This window comes from Rousettus aegyptiacus, unplaced genomic scaffold (genome assembly GCF_014176215.1).
Source record: "Rousettus aegyptiacus isolate mRouAeg1 unplaced genomic scaffold, mRouAeg1.p scaffold_m13_p_4, whole genome shotgun sequence".
Lineage (NCBI taxonomy): Eukaryota > Metazoa > Chordata > Mammalia > Chiroptera > Pteropodidae > Rousettus > Rousettus aegyptiacus.
Genome location: NW_023416307.1, coordinates 33,014,137 through 33,040,421, shown reverse-complemented (window position 1 = coordinate 33,040,421; position 26,285 = coordinate 33,014,137). Strand labels below are relative to the sequence as shown.

The following is a 26,285-nucleotide window of genomic DNA, read 5'->3' as shown; positions in this document are numbered from 1 at the left end:
CAACATGCATAAACTATCACTATCCAGTGCTACATCTTCCCACTCGTCAGAACCAATCCTTGAGTGTCTATTTACTTGCCAGGTTTTGGGGTGGGGTTATTGATCTTATCATATGTCTGGGAGAAGCATAAGTAAGCAACAGAATACCAATGATTAGGTTGGTAGAAATTTACACAGTGATGAAAACAAACAAAATTGTCCATCCTTAGGAAATCACCAGAAAACATAATTTTAACTCAAAAACTTTAAGGATATAGTAATCCTGACTTAAAAAAGAAGTGTAATGAAGCAAAAATAAAGTTAATACCAATTTTCGAAAATGAAAAAGGGAGAGGAACTCTCACTCATTAAACTGTGAACTTACATTGTTTTGTTTTTGTTTTATCTATTTTTATCCAAATACTTTGTGTTCACCTCCATATCACAGTATAATATTAAGAGAACTCTGAAATCAGCAACTCAAGAATAAGTTAAAATTCCTCTAGCTTCACAGTTATCTCAGTATTGCTCCAGAGTAATGCTATGAAAAATCAATCATGTACTGTGACCAAAAGAACAAGTTCTGGCCCTGGGTTTTAACTCAATAAAATGATTTAAAATTTGGAAGTAACTTGCTAGCCGTTAGCCACTTCCACAAGTGAACATGTTCAATGATTACTAGAATCTGCTGTGCTTCTTGTTCTTCCTCTTTCCTTTACTCTTCTCATAGCTGGATACAGTCCACTCTCCTCCTCTCCACACACACACCTCAAGTTAGGTTTTGATCCTCTCAACCAAGTGAGAAGAGTATTAATTTGATTTTAACTGTATGATCACATCTAAGGTTGAAGAAAAGTAAATGCTGTGTCCAAGCTCACAATTAACCCTCCAATCATGATCACCTTTTTGACATAGCATCTACAGAAAGTCCCAGTCCCTGCCATTGTGGCCCAAGTCTTTAGAGCTCATCATCTCAAATCGCTCACTTCTAACTTGCCTCTGATTACTGGATCCTATTATCCTCTTTTCTTCAGATTTCATGTCTGTCTGGTCTGTCTGGCATCTCCCGGTTCTATACAGGGGTTGATGGATGACCGAGTCTATTAACTTAAGGCCTCAAAAATCACCCAGCAATATTGTTTGGGTAGGAATCTTGAGAGCATTTTTACTGTCATGTTTAGGACATCTCAAATTATTGCATTTAAAACACGTTTAACACTTTATTTTCATAAGATATTAGTAACCTCTATCCATATAGCTCATAAAACCTGGGAACATGTCTTAACCATACATAAAAAATGAATCAAATCTGTTCTCTTCTTGTCCGCAGGGTTTTTAATGATTTTGTCTCATAATTAGTAATTACCAATAAGCTTCATTTTGTGTCTATTATAATATTGGGAGCAACTTATTTAAATTGATTTCCAACTTGAGCTACTACTAGGTATCCTGTAATTATCTTTTATGTAACACAAACTATACAGTATTAAATGAGTTCCCATTATTAAAGAGAAAGGCCCTTAGATGGTCCAATAATGAGGGCTAACATCATGGTAAGACTCAGCTGGTGCCATCCTGAGGCTCAGAGGATTAAAATGGCAATGGAAATTAAATTCTATCAGTATGAAATAATACATTATCTGCAATGCAAAAGAACTTTATTAAAAACAATAACTTCTGAATCATCAGATGTAGGGCAAGGATTATTTACCTTTAAAGGCTTTTGTAATAACATTCCACTGTTCATTTGGTTAAGTTTTAGAATAGCTTAGTTATGGTCTTAACTGTTATGGCCAGAAAAATACTAAACTGAGATGAATATATAGTCAATTAAAGTACATACAATTTTCAAATTTCAAGTATCTCCTCCATGACACACTTACTTCATGTAAATTCTCAGTATATAATTTTAAAACAAAGAAGCAAGCAATAACTGGATTCAGTGACAGTTACTTCCAATATGTCCTAAATTGGATATCACATGAGCTCAAGGATCTAATGGGACCATTTCAGCATATTTAAAAAATTTAGTTCTTTGAACATCATAAGCATATTTTCCTTTGGTCTAGTTCTTCAAAGCTCAGATGTGTAGAAAGCTAATGGCCTGCAAGTAAATTAGAGCAATAAACATCTTTTAAATCTTATTAGCCAGGTACATTTCAGATTTACACTATCATGAAGACATGGAAAGCACATTATATAAATCCTAACTCTTAACTTTCACATTTTTTTTTGTCAAATGTGTTTCATCTATTTCCTGAGCTCATAGTGAAAAGGCACTATAGGGGCACGTCAGATTATCTAAAACACATGTTTTAGATATAAAACATGTATATAAAATATTTGTATATAAATGAAGTCCTAAAAATCAAATTGTATCTTAATGGCACTAGAAATAAAATTTTATTTAAAAAGAAGCTATTGTGCCTTCAGAAGCAAAGAAATCTTTTGAAAAGTTAATAATTACTCTATATAATTTTTTTGTTTTAGTATGTTTGAATTTTACACACTGAATAAAATAAGGTACTTATATATAATTAAGTAGTAATAATATCTCATATTTGCATATTGTGATAAAAAAATAAAAACCACTAGCTTTGGATTCAGCTGGATCTTGGTGAAAATCAAACCCTAAACACTTAGCTCACACCCTTAGCCTATGTTTCTTCATCTGCAAAATGATGATAACATGCATCTCTTAGAGCTGAAATGATGATTAAACTTAAGCACTTTTGCAAAATACAAGCATACTACTTGACATGCGTCTCAACTTTCCAGCTTATTGTGAGCCTTTATATACATTATCTTGTTTGTTATGTTAACTGCCTGAAGAGAGTTACTTGTGTCTTAATTGAGGTCTAGTATGCATAAATAATTTGCTCAAAAGAAATGATTAATTGGAAATTAAGTCTTTATTTTTTTTATCACCATGAAAACGGAAGTGGAAAAAAATCATATTTGAGTTACTACTTCTAGGTTATCAAAACTTTTTATCTAATTTTTTATCTGTTACATGTCTCAGATCTATCAATGATAGCCCTATTTAAAGTCAATTCCACATCCGTAATTGTGACAGGCTGAGGAAAGTTTAGTGGGAAATTTCAACTTGATTTTCTAGGAAGGTAACATCGATACTCACTTAACGTAATGTTTTCAAACCCGCAGTGCATGAAACAGTATTAAAGTCTTGGGGAGAAGGGGAGAGGGAAAAAAGGGGTGACTTGAAATGTGTAGGAATGATCATTTCTACCACTGAGGACACAAAGTGCTAAAAACGAAAGAAAAACAAATCAAATAAAATCTCTGTATTTTAAAAGGAGTAAAAAATAGCTACTTATACATCATTTATAAATACATGTAAGCTGCATATTAATACCAAATGGAAGAAACATTTAAATTTATTTTTGTAACACCAACCACAAAAAATGCATGCTGTATACAGAATATCTTATCATGAAAAACACAGCTTTAATCTGTCAACAGTTGCAAGAAGATGTTATACAGGACGACAATTTAATAAAAGTCTGTAAATATTCTCTCATGCTGAGTAAAACTCCTTCAATTACAATAGTTTTGGTAGATTTCTTCAACTAAATAGATATCTAATTTTGATATGAACTTCAGGTTTCAACATCCACAACTTTCTAGTACGGAATTCATTGACACCAGAGGCAACAATTTAAAAGACTTGAGTTCTTAGATATGGAAAATCATGGCATATATAGTAATAGCTATTGTTTTATAGGTGGGAAGAGAAGATTTCCTAAAGGGAATCATTTAATAAAATTTTTCAAAATTATTTCTTGGATTAACTATGTTAGCCACTATGTGAGTTGTGCATATACATACACTCTTCCATCTAACACTTACAAAGCACTGTAAGGGGAATATTATTATTATAATTACCATTTTTTAAAATTTTTTCTTAAAAAAAGAGCAACTAAAGTTAAACAAATTGCCCACAAACAGCAGTACATTGCATAAGAGGTTCAAATCGTCTCAAACTTCACAACACATTTTCCTACTAAATAGGACTTATGTCATCTTTCAATTCTTAGTAAGTTCTTTTCACGAATCTCAGAATCCTTTACAAATGTTTTATTTTTAGTAATAAGAAAGTCGACTGGAATAGTTAAATGAATTTCCAAACATCATAGTAAGTGCAATACTGAGCATTTGTTGAGCACTCATTAGCACTATACTGAGGGCATTAGGTGCATATTCAACTTGACAACGTCCCTGGGAGGTAAGCTACTGTCTGTCAGTATTCCCATTCTCAGTGTATGAATCTGGTACAGAGAGCTTAAATAACTTGTCCTGATCATACATCAAGTGGGTAGTTACTGGCAGTCTGAGTCCAGAGCCCAGAGCCCAAGCACTTAATCAGAGAATTCAAATGCTTCTTACTTAGGGATTTCCTCATAAAAAAAAAAAAAAAAAAAAAAAAGCAGTTCCAGAAAAATTGTACAGATCTAGCCGTGAGAGGCAGCAAATACAGACATGCAAACCTCTAGTACATCGGTCAGAGAAGGTTGGAGAGGCCAAGGACGGATTCATCCTGCAGGCTCCAGAGGACTGACTGTCACAAAAATACCTACTTACAATTACTGATAACAGCTTGAGCCACAGAAATATATTATTTAGAATGACAGCAAGCAAGCATCAGTGCAAATTCATCCTTGCCTTTAGAAGAGTGAGAACAACTAAGAGTCAATTATTATCCATCAAAACATCAATCTTCTTCTATTTCTCTTTCATATACAAACACTGACCATAAAGTCATTTTGTTACCTTGGCTTGGAGCAAACATTTCATGTTTCTATTTCCTTACCATATTACAAAAAAAAAAAAAAAAAAAAAAACAGTGCACAGCATATAAAACAACCTCTGCTTAGCTTATCTCATTTCACGGGACAGAAAATGCTACATGTATTTTAAAGATAGAGTAGTCTGAACAGATACAAAGTTAACAGTTAATACTGTCACCACATATTTGATAGCCTAACAAATTTCAAATAAAACTATGTAGCTAAAATCCCTACTGGTAAACATTATTTTCTTGAAAAATACTACTTTAACATGAAGCAAATAAGCAATCTTTAAGATGAATTGTTTCAGGTTTTTTATTGTTCTTTTAAAGGTAAACTGCAGGAGAAAGAAAATCTGACCCAGTTTCCCATGACTCAAATTCCAATTCCAAGCCATGAAATTGCTTAAGCTGGAACCAGAAAGGGTGCATCTGTTTCAGTTCTTGATTCAGAACATTCTTAGACTATATATATTATATAATATGTATTAGTACATATATTTAACATGTATTATATATATCTATATGTCTATATATAAACACGCATAAATATATGTCCCATATATACATACACATATGAGGTCCAAGAATGTTCTGAACCAAGAACTGAAACAAATTATATATATATATATATATATATATATTTTTTTTTTTTTTTCAACCCCCAGTTACTTCAGTTTCCTTACATAGCCCTAAGAGATCTAACTGGATTGTCAATGAACTTCTCCTTCAATTACTTGCCATTAACACATCCCAAATGTAGGCTGGAATATCATCATTGTCACAAAACGGTATTACTGAGAAAACACAAGAACCATGACCTTGATTCATCTTGCCACTTGACATTCAGAAAATTAGAATTTAAAATGAACTTAGCTTAGATATTTAAAAATTTACCATCTTTATAACACAGGGAACATTGTTTTAAACATCAGTGATTGTATTTAAAATTGATTCAAAGATTACATTATTATCTTTCAACTTTTACTTTTTTTACTTTTAGAATTTCTAGAACTATGACAGTGGTGATTTATTCTTGCCAAAGTGATCATTTCGAAGTTAATATCTACCCACATCACTCTCCTGATTAAAAATAAAATAGTCATAAGTGGTTTTCATTTCTGGGAGAATGAAGACTAAACCCCTTAACTAGTGTATAAGTTTCTTTAAAATCTGGCCCCAGAATATCTCTCTAAGTCTCATCTTTAAACACTTCCTCAACTTCTTTATTCTGTAGTCGCTATAGCAACAATAAACTATTGTAACCCTGTGACCTCCACAGCATGGATCTGTTTGGAAAAAAACCCAGACTTTGTCCACCTGATAATTCCTACTATTTCTTCAATTTATAGGTAAAGCATCACCTCCTTTGTAAAGATGCCCAAGTTTCCCCACGACTTCATATTAACGAGGCAAAGGTAAGCTTTCCCTTCACTGTATAGCCAATGAACTTTTCTATTACCTCTAATGTTAACCACTCTGTATAGTTATTTCTTAAACATCTCTTCTACCAGCCTATGAGTACCATTAAAGCAGGTACCATGTCATATTCATTTTAGTTTTCTTAGTAAATAAAACAAGTACTAATAAACAGTAGGCATTTATTTTGTTTGTTGAATGACAATATCGGATGTCCTGTGAGAACTAATTAAAGGCATGTGGGCATTCACGTTGACTAGATGTATGGTATTTCAACTCAGAATTGTTTCAACTTGTTGATACTTTAATTGGTTCCACATATAGAAAAAAAAGGGACAAACTGAGGACATTACCCATATATGATCCCACTCACAGAACTGAACATACTTCAAAAAAAAAAAATGCACCAGAAACTATAGATAACTGAAAATCAAATTATTTACACTAGACTTTTATTTTTCTTTCTTTTCTTTCTTTCCTTCCTTCCTTCTTTCCTTCCTTCCTTCCTTCCTTCCTCCCTCCCTTCCTCTCTCTCTCTCTCTCTCTCTCTCTCTCTCTCTCTCTCTCTCGTCTGAAAACAACAACTTAGTGTCACAGAATAAACAGTGCTCTGGAGTCAGCCATCAAATATAATCTCATGTCAAGTATTTTTGCATGACTTTCAATCCATTACTTAATGTTTCCAAAGTATCATTTCTGTAACTACTAAATGTGGACTTTAATATGCAATGAAGGGTAATTATTAGGAAGATTATGTGAGTAGTGAGCACATAGTGCCTGGTGCCTGTCTTACTGAGAGCGAGGTAGTCCTTATGGTACTTCTTTTTGCCATGGATCTAAATATTTATATATCTATATCTTCATTTCTATCTATCTATTAATTTTTTTAAAGAATACATATTCAGAATGCCTAAGTCCCATATGTTGGTTATATAGTTAGCAAATGTATATGGCGGTCTCTGGGCAACAATATTTCCTTCCATCTGTGAAGAAACTGGGTTAAAAAAATGTTGCTAAGAAAGTCAAAATAACTTTTCTCAGTACTTTATAGGCAACTCGAATAAAAATAATAAATTGAGGCAAATTAAAATGAAGCAATGAAAGTAGACAAAAGAAATATAAGATCCATGGATTTGCATGCAATATGTTTAAATTTTGGACATATTTCTGGACTAGGCTGGATGTCAGAAATATATTTCAGCATCCAGTTCTGAGTAAATGCAAGATAACACTACCTTCAGGTCTGGTGGGAGATAACATTAAGTATAATTGGCTGGCTACCTATTTGTATCCCTAGGTATGAATCTTGGTCTCCAGATCATCCTTCTGGCCCAGATACTAGCTGCCTTTCACTCCACAGCTGCCTGGACATATGTACATTCTGCCCTGATCTCTTGACAAAGCACTCGTCTGATGGCTACAGAAGTATTATTTCTCTGGGTATCAGGCCCTTTAGTTCTGATTCTGTAGGCTTCTCTTTCCATGGAAATTTAATATTGCTCTGGAGAGTTATACATGCTATGTCACCAGACTTTTTCTCCTTACCATTCATTTTTAAATTATTTCAACATACATAAATTAAGCAACACTGTTTGCATAGTATTATGCTAGCCATTGGGGATCAGAGAAAAAGGAAGAAGAGAGACACAAACGAATGAATAAGAATTATTCCACAAGCTTAGAATTCAATGTCTAGACAGCAGAGAAACATGAAAACAAATAATTATAAATGAGCATAACAGTTGTTTTATTTGGAGTATGTTGAGATATGCAGTGAAAATTTAGGCATTCTTAAGTCTAAGGATGAATATTTACTTAATATTTCCAGTATTTAATGACTACATGTCTAAAATAAAAATCATATTTGAATTAAATGTATTTTCCAATACATAAATTTTTATGAAAAGTATATCAAAGGTATACACATAAAATCTGTTATGTATTTAACATATTACCTTTGTTAGGAAAAAAAGCACACAAAAACATATTATCTGGATAAGATAGCATGTGTATTTCTATATTTTAGCAATTTTGGGAGGCTGAATAGCCACTGTCAGGGCCCAAGAAAAATAGACTGGCTAAAATTCTTCACGTGAGATTTGCAATGATTTAGAATAAAGCAGGGTTCTGGCCCCATTGCCAGATCTGCTCGTTTATTCCGGTTTCCATTTGGACTTGTTAACATTCGGTCCTGCTGATCTCAGAATCCACAGTCTGTCAAAGGTGTCACTACCCCAGCTCTCCGGCAAAGTAGGAAGCAAGAAAGATTAGCAGGCCCCAAAGCTCACTGGAGGTTTTCCTTTCCATGCTCCTATTACAATCTTTTTGTAAAAATTAAATGTTATTTCAGACAAATGTAGATTCACATGCCATTGAAAGAAATATTGCAGAGATCCCCAGTTTTCCCAAATGGTAATATCTTGCAAAACTAGTATAATAGATATTGACATCGATACAATCCCCTGACCTTATGCAAATTTCCCCAGTTTACTTCTACTTCTATACAGATATGTATATACATGTGCATATGTGTATATGTGGATAGTGTTAGTGTATGTTTATATAGGTCTGTGCACTTCTATCACATGAGCAGTTTCATGTATTCAATACATGAATCAAGAAACAGAACAATGCCATCACCACAAACATCCCTTGTGTTGCCCTTTTATAGCAATACCCACTTCCCTCTTACCCCTGCCACATATGCTTCCTCTCCAACCTCTAGGAACCATTCATCTGTTCCTCATTTCTATAAATTTGTCATCTTAAGAATGTTACATGAATAATTTCACACAGGATTGCCCCCCCCCACTCAGCATAATACTCTTGAGGTTCACTCAACTTGTTGAATGTATCAATAATTCATTACTTTTTATTGCTAAGTAATATGACATATCATTGCTACATTTTTAGTACATTCCATTTAAAAATGGCTTAATAGAAGCAATCATGGACTTTTGCAGCAGGCAAGTTTGGGTCCAGTCCCAAGTTATGTGGCCTTGGACAAGTTACTCCAACTTTCCTTTCATGACTACACCAACCTCAAATGCTTTAGCACATTAAATTGGATGTTTACAAAATATCTAGCTTGGTTCTTGTCATCAATAAATGGTAGCTAATAAAGTAATAGCAGTCACCAAAAATAAAAAATTGGTTAAAACTATGAGGCAAAGTGATACTTTTCCTACCTATAGCCACTTTTTTTTTTTTTTTTATTTACCTATGGTTTGATTTTTCAGATGAGTTGTATGTAAGAATTTTTCAGAGTTGTTTTTGTTTATTTGTTCTAATGAATTTCTCAGTTTACGTCTGCTATCCAAACTCTTAAATGCATTAAAATGATCAGTTCTGGAGATTGAGCTGGCTGGTCAACTGAGAGATGTATGTGCAATGAAATGAGTCTGGGATTTTGATATCTTGAAAATCAATTACTTTGAAGATCAAAAAAAAAAAGTAAAATAATATTCTATTGACATTCATCTATGTTTGGATAATAACATTTTATTAAGAAAGAGCCATATGAATATCAGTGCAATCATTTCCAAACAATCAACAATGATTTCTTCCCTTTGATTACTTCTCTCTTACTTATACTAAATCCAAAACTTCACAGTCTTATGAATAACAAAGACCATTTATTAGTAATCAATGTATTTTATAAAGTAAAGGCTATAGTCGCCAATCAAAACTTCTAGTCAGCATGGGGAAAACAATGCTGCCATGCTGGTTGATGGAATTTGAATTAAAAAAAAAAAAAGAAATTCAGTTAACCTCATCACGTAATAACAAAGCAAAAAATAGGATTTATTTTTTTATGTAACAATAAAAAATATCTCAAATCCCTGTGGTTATTGTTACAGATTCCTGAGGGTAAGAAAAACTGGCTTAATCTGGATCATTGTCTCTAACTATGACTCTAAATTCTCTCGCCATGTCTTATCTACCACAAATTGGAAGAAAAAAATAACTCTAGAAAAGGTCTTTATGTTAGAAATTTTAAAAGCTACCCTAATAATTAATGGGCTTCAATCCTTAATATACTGTTATAGTAATTAACTCCTTAGTAATATTTTATGTATATATAGGGTCACTCATTCATTTATAAAAGGACAGTTGTTTATTTCTTTAACAAATTTTACTGTAGCTTTAAATAACATGTTCAAAACTTACCACTTTTTTTTTTTTTTTATCTAGAAGGCTTCCTCTTTAGCCCAAAAGATAACATAATAATTAACATAGTGCACAGACTTTAAAGCTATCCAGACATCAGTTCAAATCAGTTTTCCCAGTTAAGGCCTTATGAAAAATTTCTATTTTAATATTACTGCAAAAATTACAGCCAATAGATATGTTACCTTGACCAACCAGATCAATATTTCAAAAGGAATAAAACTGGTTATATTTTAATACCTCTTCTCTTAATGCATGTCCTAATGCTCTGATATCACTTTCAGAATAAATGCGCAGGGACTCTATCATAGCAAATGGGAAGACATTATATTATTCTATGTGGATGACATGACCACTTCATTATATATTAAGGATTGCATCAGGAGTTAACTAATACTGGTACCTAATTATTGCCAAAGGAATGACTCAACATGAATTATGCTCAAACTAAAATCACTGTCTTTGGAGACATTTTTCACAATTTGACTGGTCATTATGTCTTTTGGCAACTTAGCTTGTTTAATTACCTAGAGGTGCTTTTGATAGTATCAAGAAAATGCCATTTTAATCATGAACAATTATTCCACATTATTTATGAGGGAAAAATTGATATTGATAATGTAAACCTTTGAATTACCTATAAAATTTTCTAAAGTCTCCATTTCATCCTTAAAAATAAACAACACTTATCTATTACAAACCAGCTCCCTATTGTGGTTCTTAAAAATGTAACTGAGTCATTCCAAATTCATTTACTCTGAGAGATCAAGTGTTTATTGACAAGGTTGAAACCAGCAAAACTAAGTGAGCCCCCAAAGTTCTGTCTTCTTTTAAAATGTCTCCCAAATAATGAGCAATGTATAGTCATTTGTGCTATTGTAAACTGACACTGACCTCTATTTCTCAGCAAAGGGAATAAAATAATACAGTTGAAAGAGGTACTTAAACTTGAGAATAAAATTCTAAAATGCTACAAATACAGTAATGAGGTAAACAGCAACTAGATTTCACTAAAGTAACCTAGGCTAAAATAATTAAGTGTCTTAGGTGGTGGGAAGAGGAAAAAGAGAAAAAACTATCTTGAATGTGCCAGACCTCCCTTGGGCAATTGACATCTGCTTTCTCTTTTAATCCTTAGGTCAACTCTAGCCAAGAGGTATTACCAGTATTCCATTGTACTGATGAAGCACAGAGGCTCTCAAAGTTTTAATAACTTGTCCAAAGCCACTGAAAATTCAGCCAGGTTCTAAACTTCACCTGCCCAAGGATTTCTGCATCATCAGGTATCAGTCACTTAAGCATTCTGCTCAGCTTTCAACTACTGTAATAGCCTCCATCTGCTATTTCACAGGTATATATCAATAACATTTAAAAAATTTCTCTAATCTCTTTGGAAGAAAGGTAGCATATAAATCCCAAGTGTTACTCTGATAAAACCTTAAAGACCAATATAGCTTCATGACTACAAATAAACTATTTCTTTCTTTTTTGAACTCTGTTGAGCTCTAAATCCTTATTCTATATTTAAAATATTTTATCTACAACACTTGGTAATAGAGCACTGACCCAAATTCTAGTCTCAGGTCTTTCAAGCATTAGCCTGTGTTTGCCTTTGGGTCAGATACTAGAAATACCAGAAGCTCAGTTCCCTCGCCTCTCAAACGGGATTTCCTACCTACTCATCTGCATCATGGAAAGGAGCAAATGAGTAAATAATATGCAAAACTGTTGGAAAACAACAACAACAAAAAATGTAAAGTGGCAGGGGAAATATTGTTACATGTATAGTGAAGAATTGAGTCATTTTGTATCTAGGTCTTCCCTCTTACAATGTGGTTAACCATGTTAAGGTAAAATGAGCCAATCTGTTATCATTAGTGGTTTTATGCTGTCTCTTCCATTTGCTAAGAATTTTGTCAGAGAAGCGAAATTATATTTGCCCAAATCAGCATATTTATGGCCACATATGTATTTAAGAATGAATGGTAAATGTGTGAAGTGTGGACTAACAATACATTAACCCTCAGTCAATCAATGGTAATTAATTAAAAGCCAAAGCGAACCACTTTATAAGAATAAAATTAAGAAATCTTCCATTATATACTATAAAGCTATTTGCTACCTATGTCATTCTTAGCTACTGTAATTTGAGTACTTTTTAAGTATGTATTTTCTTTTTGTACATTGGGATTTACAGTACAGCTTTTAGCCTTTATTTTTATGTGAAAAACTTCTGATGTTTTAAGTCTCAACACTAATGATTAACATCTTTGCTTTAGGCCGAAAGCTAAAATCTAATAGGCCACTGCACATAGTGACATCTTTTCACAGTCACACACTTCAGCAGTTACTAATTTTCCGACCCAGTACCTGAAGAAGACATTTTGATAGATCTGCAAAGGACTTGCCAAACTATTTATTAGTTCAGTATATGAAAAAGTACGCTTTCAATAATGACATTTTGTTCCCAAAATAAATATATGTAGTGTGCTTATTTATTTATTTTTAAATTAAGCTACTTAAAGGAAATACCAATTTCTGAAAATATCAATAACATAAATAATAAATGGCACACTTGAATTTCTCATTTCATCACACTCAAAAGAACTGCATTTTTATCAAAGTCTAAAATTATTTTTTCAGAAAGAAAAACTGCCATGACACTTTATATTCCTCCTATAATTAAAAGACATGAACATCACTTTTTCATCCATATTCTAAGTTAAAATGAGGGTTATTTCTCTCAACATCAACAAATGGGCCAACAGTTAAAATAGAAATGGAATGGATGCAGTAAAACAATCCAGTGCTCTACTCGCTTTTGATGTCATATCTACAATGTAGTATGAATAATCACATCAAGATACCAAGCATTTATTAAACTACTTCTATGTGCTCAGAATATTAATGATAGTTTTTAAACTGAATGAAGATCAAGATCTAGGAGTATAAGCTATCAGTTTTAATAAATCAGCCGATGTTTTATAATTTATCTGCTTTCTAATTATTTATAAAAAAATAAACTTAAAAACAATTTTAGAAAAAAATCCTTATCTTATCATCATAATAAAACTAAAACTTATTTTTAGCATATTAAATATTAGGTGTTACATATTTCTTTCTTAATAATGCATTCATTTAGGGAATGTAAATCTGTGCATCCACTATGGAAAATAGTATAGAGGTAACTCAGAAAATTAAAAATAGAACTACCATAAATCCAGCAATCATACTTTGGGGTATATGTCCAAAACAAGATATGAAAGAGATATCTGCATTCCAGTGTTCACTGCAGTATTATTCATAGTAGCTAAGATGTGAGAACAACCCATATCCATCAACAGATGAATGGAGAAAGATATGGTACATTAGGTATTACATGAATATTCCTTATGTAGTTTTAATTATATAGACACCATCTCACACTGCCTAGTATTTAAATGGTGAGGTTGTTTTTGATTTGCACCAATGAGCAGAGGCAACAGGTTCTATTATAAAACTTACACTATAACTAAAGAGTAGTTATGTGTTTTTTCCACAGTGCTGGAGAATACCTAGAAAGGACCAACTGACCTTGAAATCAGAAAGAACAATGTTATGGGTTGAATTGTGTCCCTCTAAATTTATATGTTAAGTCTGAATCCCCAGTACCTCAGAATGTGACCTTATTTGGAAAGAGAGTCATTGTAGATTAATTAGTTAAAAGAAGGTCATACTGGAGTAGGATGGGCCCTTAATAAGCTATGACTGGTGTCCCCTTAAAAAGGAAGTCCTGTGAAGAGATATACAGTCACACAAGGAGAATGCCATAAGACCGATGTTACGCTGTCACAAACTAAAGAAATACTAGGAGCTCGATCTTTTCCTAGCACCATCAAATGGAGTATGGTCTTGTTGACACCTTGATTTTAGACTTCTGACTTCCAGAACAGTGAGAAAAAATTTTTCTGTTGTTCTATGCCACCCAGTTTATGGTACTTTGTTACAACATCCCTAGGAAAACGATACCACCGAATTTTAGGAGATCATACAGTACCGCCCTCTATACACTCAACAAAACATAACACCTTCCTAAGAAGTGTTTAGTCTCTTTAGTCCCTTCAAGTCATTCCTCAAAATACCACCAAACTGCTCTTTCTTAACTTAATAATGCATTCATTTAGGGAATGTAAATCTGTGCATCCACTATGGAAAATAGTATAGAGGTAACTCAGAAAATTAAAAATAGAACTACCATAAATACAGCAATCATACTTTGGGGTATATGTCCAAAACAAGATATGAAAGAGATATCTGCATTCCAGTGTTCACTGCAGTATTATTCATAATAGCTAAGATATGAGAACAACCCATATCCATCAACAGACGAATGGAGAAAGATGTGGTATAGATATAGTTACAATGGAATATTATTCAACCATGAGAAAGAAGGAATCCTGCCATTTGAGACAATATAAATAAAATTTGAGGAAATTATGCTAAGTGAAATAAACCAGACTGAGAAAGACAAGACTGCATGGTATTATTTATAAGCGGAATATTTTTTTTTAAAAAAAAAAATAAAATACATAGAAACAGAATAGAAAAGTGGTTGTCAGCGGCTAGAGGTGGGGGAATCAAGGAGAGGTTGGTAAAAGGGTACACAGTTTCAGCTATAAAATAAAGTCTGCGGATATAATCTATAACATGGTGACTATAGTTGATAAACATGCATTACACAATTGAAATTTGCTGAGAGTAGAACTTAAATGTTCTCATCAAAAAAAGAGGTAAATATGTGAGATGATGGAGAAAAGAAAACTCCAAAGAATATAATAATTTTATCAACTAAACTCAAAATTAAAAGTACTCCATCTCAGTTTTTTTTTTTTTAAGAATGTTATCATGTTTTACTCTTCTGCTTAAAATGACTGTAATGACTCCCTTGTCTATAGGAAAAAGTGAAACACAGTATAGAAGAAATATAACAATGGTAGATTTAATATTTATGATACCTATTATGGGCTATACATGGGGTTTAGCCATATTTGTTATAGCATTTCACTGATGAGTTATTAGTATTCCCATATTAAAGGTAAAAGAAAAAGTAAGGAAGTGAACTGTGCACACCACTAAAGAAGGACCAAGCCAGGGTTACACCCAAGGCTGTCTTCCTTCAAGGTACACAGTTAGCCATCATGTGAAAACTAAGATAACTGAAAATCTCTTCCACATACAGCTTCTATTTGTATTATACTTAAATATTATTTCTTCACTTCACACTAACCTTCCCACAACCCTACCTGTCTTCTCCTGCACCCATTTTAAATTATTTGCTTTATATTTTTGCTGGGTTTTTCCCTGCTCATTATTTTTGCTAATACTTTTTTTAACCCTTCCCCTTCAAAAGCCAAACCAAACTGACAAGTCTCATATTTAAGTGCTGGCAATCATGACTTCTCTGAAGTCTACTTAGTTTCTCCTTAAGAAAAATTTGATGATCATCATCTACTTTCTGAATTTATGATAATCTAGAATGATGCCAATTATAGCATTTAGACAATTGTATTACTGTTTAAAAGTTTATATCTTCCTTCTAGATTGTAAGATTCTTAAGATTCTTAAGAACATTGTGTCTATAGTACCTACACAGATGAGATACACTTGAGATTATATAAATGAATAAAAGATAAAACATTTGTTCAGCTTTATTTAGACATAACTGACAAATAACATTGTAAGATATTTAAAGAGTACACATGATGATTTGATATACTTCTATATTGTGAAAGGACTCCCTCCATCAAGTTAACACGTCCATCATCTCACTTATTTACCTTTTTTCACTTCTTGATGAGAATATAACAATGTTGTTAAGATGTTTTCATGGTTCCAAGTTTTTGCTATTATAAACCATGTTTCACTATTTGTACTAAAATGTACATCCTCTTTCTCTTTAATAGATCCTCTCTAAAGCAAAAGAATAGAACGTTCTCTGGCTCCATAGTAACTACTCAGTACACATGTTAAATAAATGTTGAATCTTAAGCATATTTCCTTACATGTATGGAATATTATATATTAGTTAAAATGAAAGACTAGATCTATGTGTGTCAACATTGTTAAATCTAGAAGACATAATATTAATGTTGACAGGTAAAAACTAAGTAGAGAGGAAGTATATGTAGTTTTATACCTGATATGGTTTAAATAAAAATTTGAAAGGCACATTTTATAGTGTTTTTGATCAAATATATATGCAATATGTAATTAAAAATCCATGTGATTAACAAGTGCCAACTTCCTAGAGCTGAAAGGAGACTGAAGGGATAAGATAAAGGAATTTAGCTATTTTCTGTCATGTTTCATTTCTAAAGAAATAGCAAAACAAAAAGTCACACACTGAAATAAGATATCTAAAATTAATGTGCCAAATCCTTATGTTAATTTTTTAATTCAGGTTGAGAAGTGCTTAGATATCTATTTGCTTTCCCGTTTTCTGAATTTTTTCATTTTTTGAAATATTTCATAGTTAAAAACAAATCATTTAAAATGTGTAATTTCCATGTAGAGGGAAATGAAACAGAAAAATCACCATCACTCAAAAGGAATAGTAATAATTGCTGCAGACGAGATTCATTCATAAATACTAAAATTAGTGGGCAAAAAGTGAGAAGAAATAGGATGTTTGCATAGTCTCAAAGTATCTCTTCCAAGGTACTTCTAACTACAAAGTTAAGTACAGCAACTTTACAGTGGAGAAACCTAGTAGACATCATGTTGAAGGTGGGTAACATCACCAGTAGAAAGATACATGACATCACAAAACACTAGATGCCATGCATTGTGAAGGAAGTGGAGTGATTTTTCTCATATTCTAGCCAAAAATGTGTAACTTCATTTGAATCACAGGAAAACATTAAACAAACCTAAATTGAAGAACATTCTACAAAACAAGTGACTTATTCTTCAAAAGTGTCAGAATCGTGAAGGTCAAGAAAAGACTGAGGGACAGTCACAGACTGGAACAGACTAAAGACAGATAACAACTAAATGCAATGTGGAAACCTATATAGGATTCTAGTACAGAAAAAAAAAAAAAAGACATAAAAGACATAGAGAAAACTGGGGAGATTTGCTTATAGTTTTGCAGTTTAGGTAATAGTCATACCAATATAATTTTCTGGTTTTGATCATTATACTATGGTTACACTACATGTTACCATTAAAGGAAGTTGGGTGAGCGATGTTGGGGAAAACTCTGTATTATTTTTGCCATGTCTCTGTGTATCTAAAATTAATTATTTTAAAAATGTTAAAAAAAAAAGTATGCATTTCAATTAACCACACAAATTTACCCATGGAAATTTATCACAAGAAAATAACCAAATAAACCCATGAAGCTATATATATATGCTTGCATGTGTGTGTGCGCGCGCGCGCACATGTGCATGTGCATGCGTTCTATTATGAAATTGCCTAAAAAATTAAAATGGAAATAACCTAAATGCTCAACAAATAATTGTGTTAAATCTACTACATGCAACCATTAAATTTATGATATTCCTTTAGATTTACTGACATATAGAGATGTTTGCAGTCTATAGTCAGGTAAAAAAAAAAAACATAAAATAAATATAAATGTAACTACTTTTTAATTCTTGTATTTTAGGTCCAAAAAATGTCTGTATTTGAATATATGCAAAGGAATTGATCTTAAGCAACATAGAATACAATACAATTTGCTTTTTATGTAAATTAGGATAATGAGTGCTTTGTATATAGATGTGTATTTGCAAGAGTTCTAATAGTGCAATCAAAAATTATGTTGTTTTTAGAATTCAAGATGTTTTGGTGATGGATACCATAAATGCTAATATTATAAATAAAGCTACTCATCTTTGTTATCATTTTAGTAGTATCCATGCAAATGTAGGCTTTTTTTTTTTTTTTTTTTAATTTGTCACTGGAGCAGAGTTTTCACCCTCAGGATAACAATGAATCTATGACACATCCAAAAAGAACTGGGATCATTTTCAAAGTAAGACAGCATCATCAAGAGAGTCCCTGTTAGGGAATGATTGATCTGTTAATCATATCTCTGTACAGGAGAAAAGATTCTTAAACTCTGACATCCTTTGATTTAAATGGAACTGTACTGTTTCTAACACAATTTTCCTTCAAAAACAAGAAACTCTTCAACATTAATATATCAGTCATGCTTTCAACTCCCTTCATAGTATAATTTTAACTCTTACTACATATAGTTCATTTCAAATGATACACGTTTTGGTCAGAGACTATGGTTTGGTCCAGAATTGCACTAGTGTGTCATATTAATAGCAAACTTAATTTTTATAAAGAGGATCCTTAGCTTATGTTTGTCCATGTCAATAGAATATGATTGTCAGAGGAAAAAAAAGGCTTTATATAACTATTGCAATGCTATGATTTACTTACCAGAAATTTAAAATTGAGAGACATTTAAGAGAAGATTTGGAGCTAAAGGTTCTAGTCTACGATGATACAAAGATAAATAGCTAGTCCCTGCCCTCTGAGTGTTATCGAGAAGTCAGGCATATAAACAAAACACTTAGGCAGCATTCCATTATAATAGCAATGGGGGCTAGAAACTAATAGCCATACAAATGCAAAAAAAAAAAAGCATGAATAATTATAACAAAACTCATATTATGGAAACGATTTACCAAAAAGATTTGGTCACTACTATTTACAGATTATATTTCCCCTTTGCATATTAGCAAATGCACACACCACATAGGTAAGTGTAAAGGCCTTCCTTTGAAATACATACATATTTTTATTTTTCCCATGCTGTTCTAGACAAAGACTATTTTGGACACATACATAAAGGATTTTTTTTTTGGTAAGGCGATTCAAGCAGATTGAAGTTAAGCGCTGTTCACAGATATTGGAGTCTTCGGTGTCAATTCTGTAAACCTTGTTGCTTCAGTAGAAACATAACTACACATTTATTTAACGCTGGTCTTCAGAATATCTAAATGTTTGACAGGTATGCCATCCTACCATCTTTGTTTGACAAATGGAGGAAGACGTACTTCAGGAATGTTTTCAATCTTGTCATCAATTTAACAAATATTTCTAAGGACCAACCATATGCCAGTCACTAATAGTGAATATTTAATGAGCCACTGAGATGCAAGTTGTGGCTCTCGCATTGAAAAATTCATCTAGCAGTGAAAATTTAAAGTGGTTGGAGAGAGTTTAAATAGAAACACACACATATATATATATATATAAAAAACAATAATGCAGTATAATATCTAGGGAAGAGCATTAAACTTTAGAGTCCATCACATTTGGAATTAGTATTCTCATTTATAAAATATACACAGTACAGTTACACTCACAATGCACGATGGGTCTGAGAATTCCATGAGAATACATGTGAAGGTGTCAGAAGAGGGCTTTACCTACAGTGAATATTCAAGGACTAGAAATTTCCTTACTTTTTGCCCTAAGATCACAGAGGAGGGAACTGCTAATCGTCTAGTGCTCATTTTTTAGACTTTTAATTGTTCCCTTACTCAAGCTGCTTATTTCTTTTTCATAAAGGAGATGATCTGGCCATAGTTATTTTAGAAGGGACTTCATACATTTTTATACTTCTAAAAATTAGATAATGATCCCATTTAAGTGTTCATTTCCAAAAAGCATCATCTTAGTAAAAAGATAAGAGATGGTGGATATAATCTATTCTAAATTAAAGATTTGGTGAGCATTCAGGAAATTATTAAAATTTTTCAAAAGTTCATTTTAGGTCCAACTGGGACAGTAGCCCTTAAAAATGTACTGATAAAGATTTTAAGTATTTTGTTTTTGCAAAAGATGTGATTTTTATTATTTATAAAATAGCATTCTCTTAGCTAAGATATGTGCATAATTCAATACGGACCCAGTTCAATTGTTTCATTTTCTGGAGAAGTACATTTTTTAACAATTCATATTGTTTTGGCACAGAAATAAATTACAGTGCTGAAAGGCCCAGAATAAATATAATGACAGCGTACCTCATGCTGAATACTGCTCCATCTTCCCAACAGTTTGCTACAGGGGAAAAACATCTAAGAAGTACTTCTACAGTTCTTTCAAACAATGCACTCCTACTCATTAAGCAGGATTCCTTTGGGAGAAAGACTGTTGATAATGAAGAACAGCGCTGATTTACACATTTTAAACTGATGATATTCAAAGAGCTAGGCTTTCAGGTGTCTGTGAATTCACTGTTCTATAGTTGACCATTTCCTGTTCTAGGTTACTGATCCTTATAGGACATATTAGGGAAGAAAAGATGGAATGTTTAGAAATGGAAAATGGTTCCCAGCTCAACTACCAATACGATACTAGTCATCTTTAGACTGTAGCTTTTTTCTGATTTATTTGTGGGTGGTGTTAACTAACATCTTTAGGAGCTTCTCTTGTTTGACACAGTTCTTTACACTATCTTCCCAATTTATTACTTTGGCACCAGTTTCTGTATATACAAGTACTTTCTCTTTTATAGCATATGAATTTTTTTCTGTATTCTTTTAATGGGGAAAAAACATTATTTAAAGTCATTTTTATCCTATTTTCTCATTTCAATAAACACCAGAAGCATATATCAATATTCCTTTTCTGCTGTAAAACCTTAATAAGTCAAATAATAGGTGCAAAGATAATTTTGATTCATTTTGATACTTTTTTTAGTAAATCAATTAACAAAACCATAGTATCCACTAAAATCATTGTTATCAATCATATCACATGTCAGTTTTAAACAGCTTTTAGTTATAAGCACTTAATGCTTAAATCTTATGACAATGATGGGAGACATAAATACCTTTTTCAGATAAGAGAACTGAGACTCAAAAAATAAAAATAAGTTGTTCAAAGTCATATAACCAACAAATGATAAATTCAGGATATGAACTTATGTCTGCCTACTCCAGAGCCTATCTACTACCATTTAACCCACTGCCTTTCAAATATTTCTTTTTCATAAAGGAGATGATCTTTGTAAAAACTGAAAATTATTATTTATAGCTCAATATTGCTCGATGCTTTTTAAATGCTTAATAAATTGATTTACACAGTTTCCTTGTAACATGCCTTATGATATTTGGTACAAATGGACTTCCAGACTAGTTCCTCTTCACTCTAAAGTACATGGTTAGTTTAGGATTTCTCAATCTTGGCACTGTTGACTTCTGAGCATGATAATTCTTTATTGGGGGTAGGAATCTGGACTGTGCCTTGTAAGATATAAAAGAGCATCTTTGGCCTCTACCTATTAGACACCTGTAGCATTCCTCAATTTGTGACAATCAAAAATGTCTGTAGACATTGCCAGATGTCTCCAGTTAAGAACTACTGATTGAGTTAAAAAATTAATGAAATTGTATGCTAAAGGCTAAAAAAGCTTCTAATTTCCTACAGAGAATCAAACATCTAATATTTTATAAGGAATAAGTCAAGATAGGAAAGAATGCAGGATAGGAAAGAATCCATCTTGAGAGAAATATATACCTTAAATGGATCAATTCTGAATCAGCACTTAAACTGCACAGATTATTCCAATAATTTAAGACTAATCATAGTTATATGAGCAAGTTTTAAGTTATCCTAGATGAAAGACATATTACATTATATAACCTCCTCAATTCATATGTGAGGAAACTGAGATAAAGTACCTTGGTCAAGGTTCATATTAAAAAAATAAAAGTGGTAGAATTATGCCTAGAAATAAATTATCTGAGTCTCAGTTCATTATTCCTTCCTCATGTATTAAGTTTGGGAGCTGCAAGGGCCTAATTGACAATGGAATTGGACAGCTTTAATATTTTAGTTCTTAAGCTCTCATAATGTCATAATGTTCTTTGTAATAAGTGCACATGAGCTAAAAGGAGTCTTCAGCAACCAATGAAAGATAGCTTGTTTATCTTTCAGTGGGAGGGTAACAGAATTATAATCCATACAGTGAAGAAAGAGTAAAATGATTAAGAAATTTACTATGTACAAACACTTGCACAGTCTTATTATTTAAGTTCTGACAGGCCATGCCTTCAGTAATCAACCCACAGCAATTTAATTAGTAAAAAAGCTGCTGTCGTCTGATTAGCCAGGATCCCAAATGCTATTGCACAGACTGCTTCATGCTCTGATTTGCCCTGTCACTATTCACATGACATAAGTTAGATCACTTTTTATATTAATTATATTGGTAAACTTTTTTAATCAATAAAATGGATATTCTAATGGCCTTCACTAAATAACCAAAAATACTGGATTATTCTATTTGCTTAATCATTCTAGACAATTTATAGTCATGAATGACAGCTGCATTAAGAGATAGCTAAAAATGAAGAATAGTATACATTTCTCTCACCACAACAAAGACTCGTGTCTGAAGAAACATGGTTCTAGGTAAATGCGTGCCAAATATCTAATCAAAGAAGAAATTCTCTTTCCAAATAGTTCAGGCAAACTCAGTATCCCAAGGGGAATCATTCATGCTCTACGCCATCATTACCACAATGTAATATAATAATAACCATGTACTTTTACCACAAAGTTTGGTATGGTACTTAATGATGGGACTTTGACTCTGAAATCAGACATACAGTCAAATCCAGATGTTCCCACTTATCAGCTATGTAATACTAGGCAAGGTATTTAAGTTCTCTGATTTCAATTTTGCCATCTGAAAAGCATAAACAGTATCACTCATCTTTTGTTAAGGCACATAATAGTAAATTTTAAATATTACTATAATTGTCATAGAGTTATCGACCAAATTTCTTCTCTTGGAATCCAATAGAAATTTCACTTTTTTTTTTTGATTTGTTACTCTACTTTTAACTCTTTTGATCCTATTCATAAAAATTCTTCTTTAGTCCATTTCCATCTCTGCTGCACAACACCTATGAAAGATATGATAATTTTCAAATGGACTATTATAATAGATCTTTAACTGGATACCACTCACTCATGTTTGCTCTCCAGCCTTGAAATGTTTCATAAGCACTCTCCTGTTTTACAGCTGAGGAAACTCAAGCTCAGAGGAGTTCATGAACCTAAGGCCACACAAAGAGTAACTGATTGAGTCTGAAACTGAGCCAAACTTCCTTCTAGCACTAATGATACCACCAAGTCTAATGTGAAGAGAGGATGGACTGAAAAGACTCAGGTAAAATATAAACCAGTATTTCTCTCACCAGTCAAAGGGACTTTAGGGTGGATAATATCAGATTTTGGGGTACTGATTCTTCATTTTAAACTAATAGTAAGGTTTTAGAATTTAATACTGTCTCAGATGAAAAATAATACATTAAAACAGTTATTGCCCCATGTTCGGTTTTACCTCTGGGTTATAAGGCTGAATTTTATATAAAATATCATGTTCCAAAGAACTTTACTCAAATGGCATTTTCATATTAATTAACTATAGTGGTTTTGCTCCTCAATTACCTAGGAAATTTAATAGTTTTGATAACTTTCCAGAGGTTATAATAATGCAAATATATTCAGAAACTTATAACACAACATTTGAAAGTTGGGGGAGATAAATTTCAAGACATACATTCAGAAAATCTCTTTAACAGACTCTCAAGTATGTTTTTCACTTACAAAGTAAAGGTATGATAGGTCCAGTGTGGTATTCTGTTTTTCTTTGATAACTGACTTTTGTCCCCAAAGCTGTGATATCTGAAACAAGTGATCTATGGATGTCAGTTGACTTTAATAAGTGACTTATTGTACAATGGAAACTACTTTAAATTCTCTCTAGATGCTTTCACTCTGTGAAAAAGATAAAGTTCCACGTAGGTTGGGATGACATAGTGGAACATAATTCATCAGTCTCTGCTGTCTCTACATCATCAAAATTTCTATAGAATGGCAAGAATAATCACTCATTTAACTGGACCATGTGCCACATTTTCCCTTGCTGCATTCTTAGGACAAGAGACCTACATAAACCAACAGATTAAAAAAAACAACAGAGGAGAAAACCTAATCATCCATCAGTTAAACACAAGAAGAAAGGAAATTCAGAAGAAAACATATAAGGCTTTCAGGCACCACACTTAGCCTTCCAGATCAGTACTGGGGTGGGGAGCTGCTGTGATAAAGAATTTTGACAATACAGAAATAAATACATATAACTCCTATCCAAAAACAGACATGCAAATGATGAAAGCAGTAAAGAACCCCTCGCCAGCCCCCTGACCCCCAAAAAGGCGCACAAAAAAAGCCCAGAGAGTCATAAATAAGTAGCAACAATACACACATCAGGATTTGAAGTTAGCAATGCTCTAAAATTTGTGAATCAGGGATTGAGGTATCACAATGTCCCTTCTATGTAATAAACCCAAAGTGTTAGCTGGCGAAGAAGACCCTATGGCCCAAGGCTATTTTTTGAACTGCTGCTCTGGAAGGTTCTAAGTGCTAAATGATTCTGGTCATACTTACTTGCCTTTTAAATGACTCCCACATGGTAAATATTTCTGACATACCCTTGTATACACCAGGTAGATGGTTATGTCATACAGCGATTTTCATTTCAGCTCTCACAGTGTCGACACTTCAGCAAAAAAGAGTCAGCAATAGAGCAGACTTAGAAATCACCACTTGCTTACTTGAAAAAATTACGATACAAATGCCTTTTCTTTAATACACTTTGTTTTTAACAGCTTATACATAACCATTAAATATAATACGAGAATACATATATCTTAATTTGGCACCATTCTGAATTCTAAAACTCCTCAATGTTTGTGTTTTATTTTCACTGGATAGTTTATTATTACTCGCACTAGTTATTGCTCACAATGACACTAATGGTAAGCCAAGATTCTTTACTTAAAATATAAAAATAGAGGGAATAGAAATTAAAGGACTCATTTGCCTAATGAGACAACTCTAGGCTTCTAGTTTCTGGTGTTACATTTCTCTGTAAAGAAGACAGGACTGCAATAATTGTGTCCTTGTCTTTGCAGAAGTGTCAAATGAGACTATTTGGGAAATGTATTACCTTTGAATAAATATCTTATTTTATAGGATAGTTTTACAAATATCTTGATGATACATCTCCCTTCTATGCATGTGTATAAATCATATAGATGTAGTACTTTAAGAATAAATTACAATGTACATTATATACAACACACAGATATTATGGTCCAATGGATCATTTCAGGCCTCCCTTTAGAGACAACTTTGGAATAGACATTATGCCTTCATGCCCTAGAATCGCAGCCCTGGGGAGGGTCTAGCAAGATTAATGCACAAGAAACTCTTAGTTTAGCAGCACTATTAGCATTGAAACAAAGCCAATTAACAAGAGAGTTTTGATCTTCTTCACCCTGACTGATTTTTCGCCAGTTCTGCTAGAGCATGTACAACTGAGACTGGACACATTAGAAGTCATCTGATTGAACAGGAAGGTTCTGTGCTATTTCCAAATTAAGGTGAGAGTCATAAATATGGTTTAATATCGACATTAGAAGTAGGATTATCCTCGTATGTAAAGGATTCAGATTACCATCTTTGTAGGTCAGTATCCTAGATTTTAACCTAAGAATCTGGATTGCTTTTCTTATTTCTCATCCATAGTTGTCTGTCCCAAGCTACTTCTCTTTTCTACAAAGTAATTAATGGAATTGCACCCAATAGAGAGTCAATGAAAGAGCTTATTATAGCTTCCTAATCACACACCTGGTAGCAATAGACCCAAGGAAAATGAGAAGCAGTGGGATCTGTGTCTGCAAAGGCCTAACATCCCCTAATTGCTAACAGGTGTATAATGTGGTGTCTTGAACTTATGGTATAAATATGTACACCCACAGCCATCTAATATATGACGGTCGCCGGGTCCATTAAGTTACTTTAACTTAAATATACAAGTTAT

General features: G+C 32.7%; 1 protein-coding gene across 17 annotated transcripts in view; it reads right to left on the bottom strand.

Moving 5' to 3' along the window:
- The window catches only part of NLGN1 (neuroligin 1), a 732,068-nt gene that overhangs the window by 516,603 nt on the left and 189,180 nt on the right, over positions 1–26,285 (bottom strand). The gene's annotated exons all lie outside the window — the stretch shown is intronic.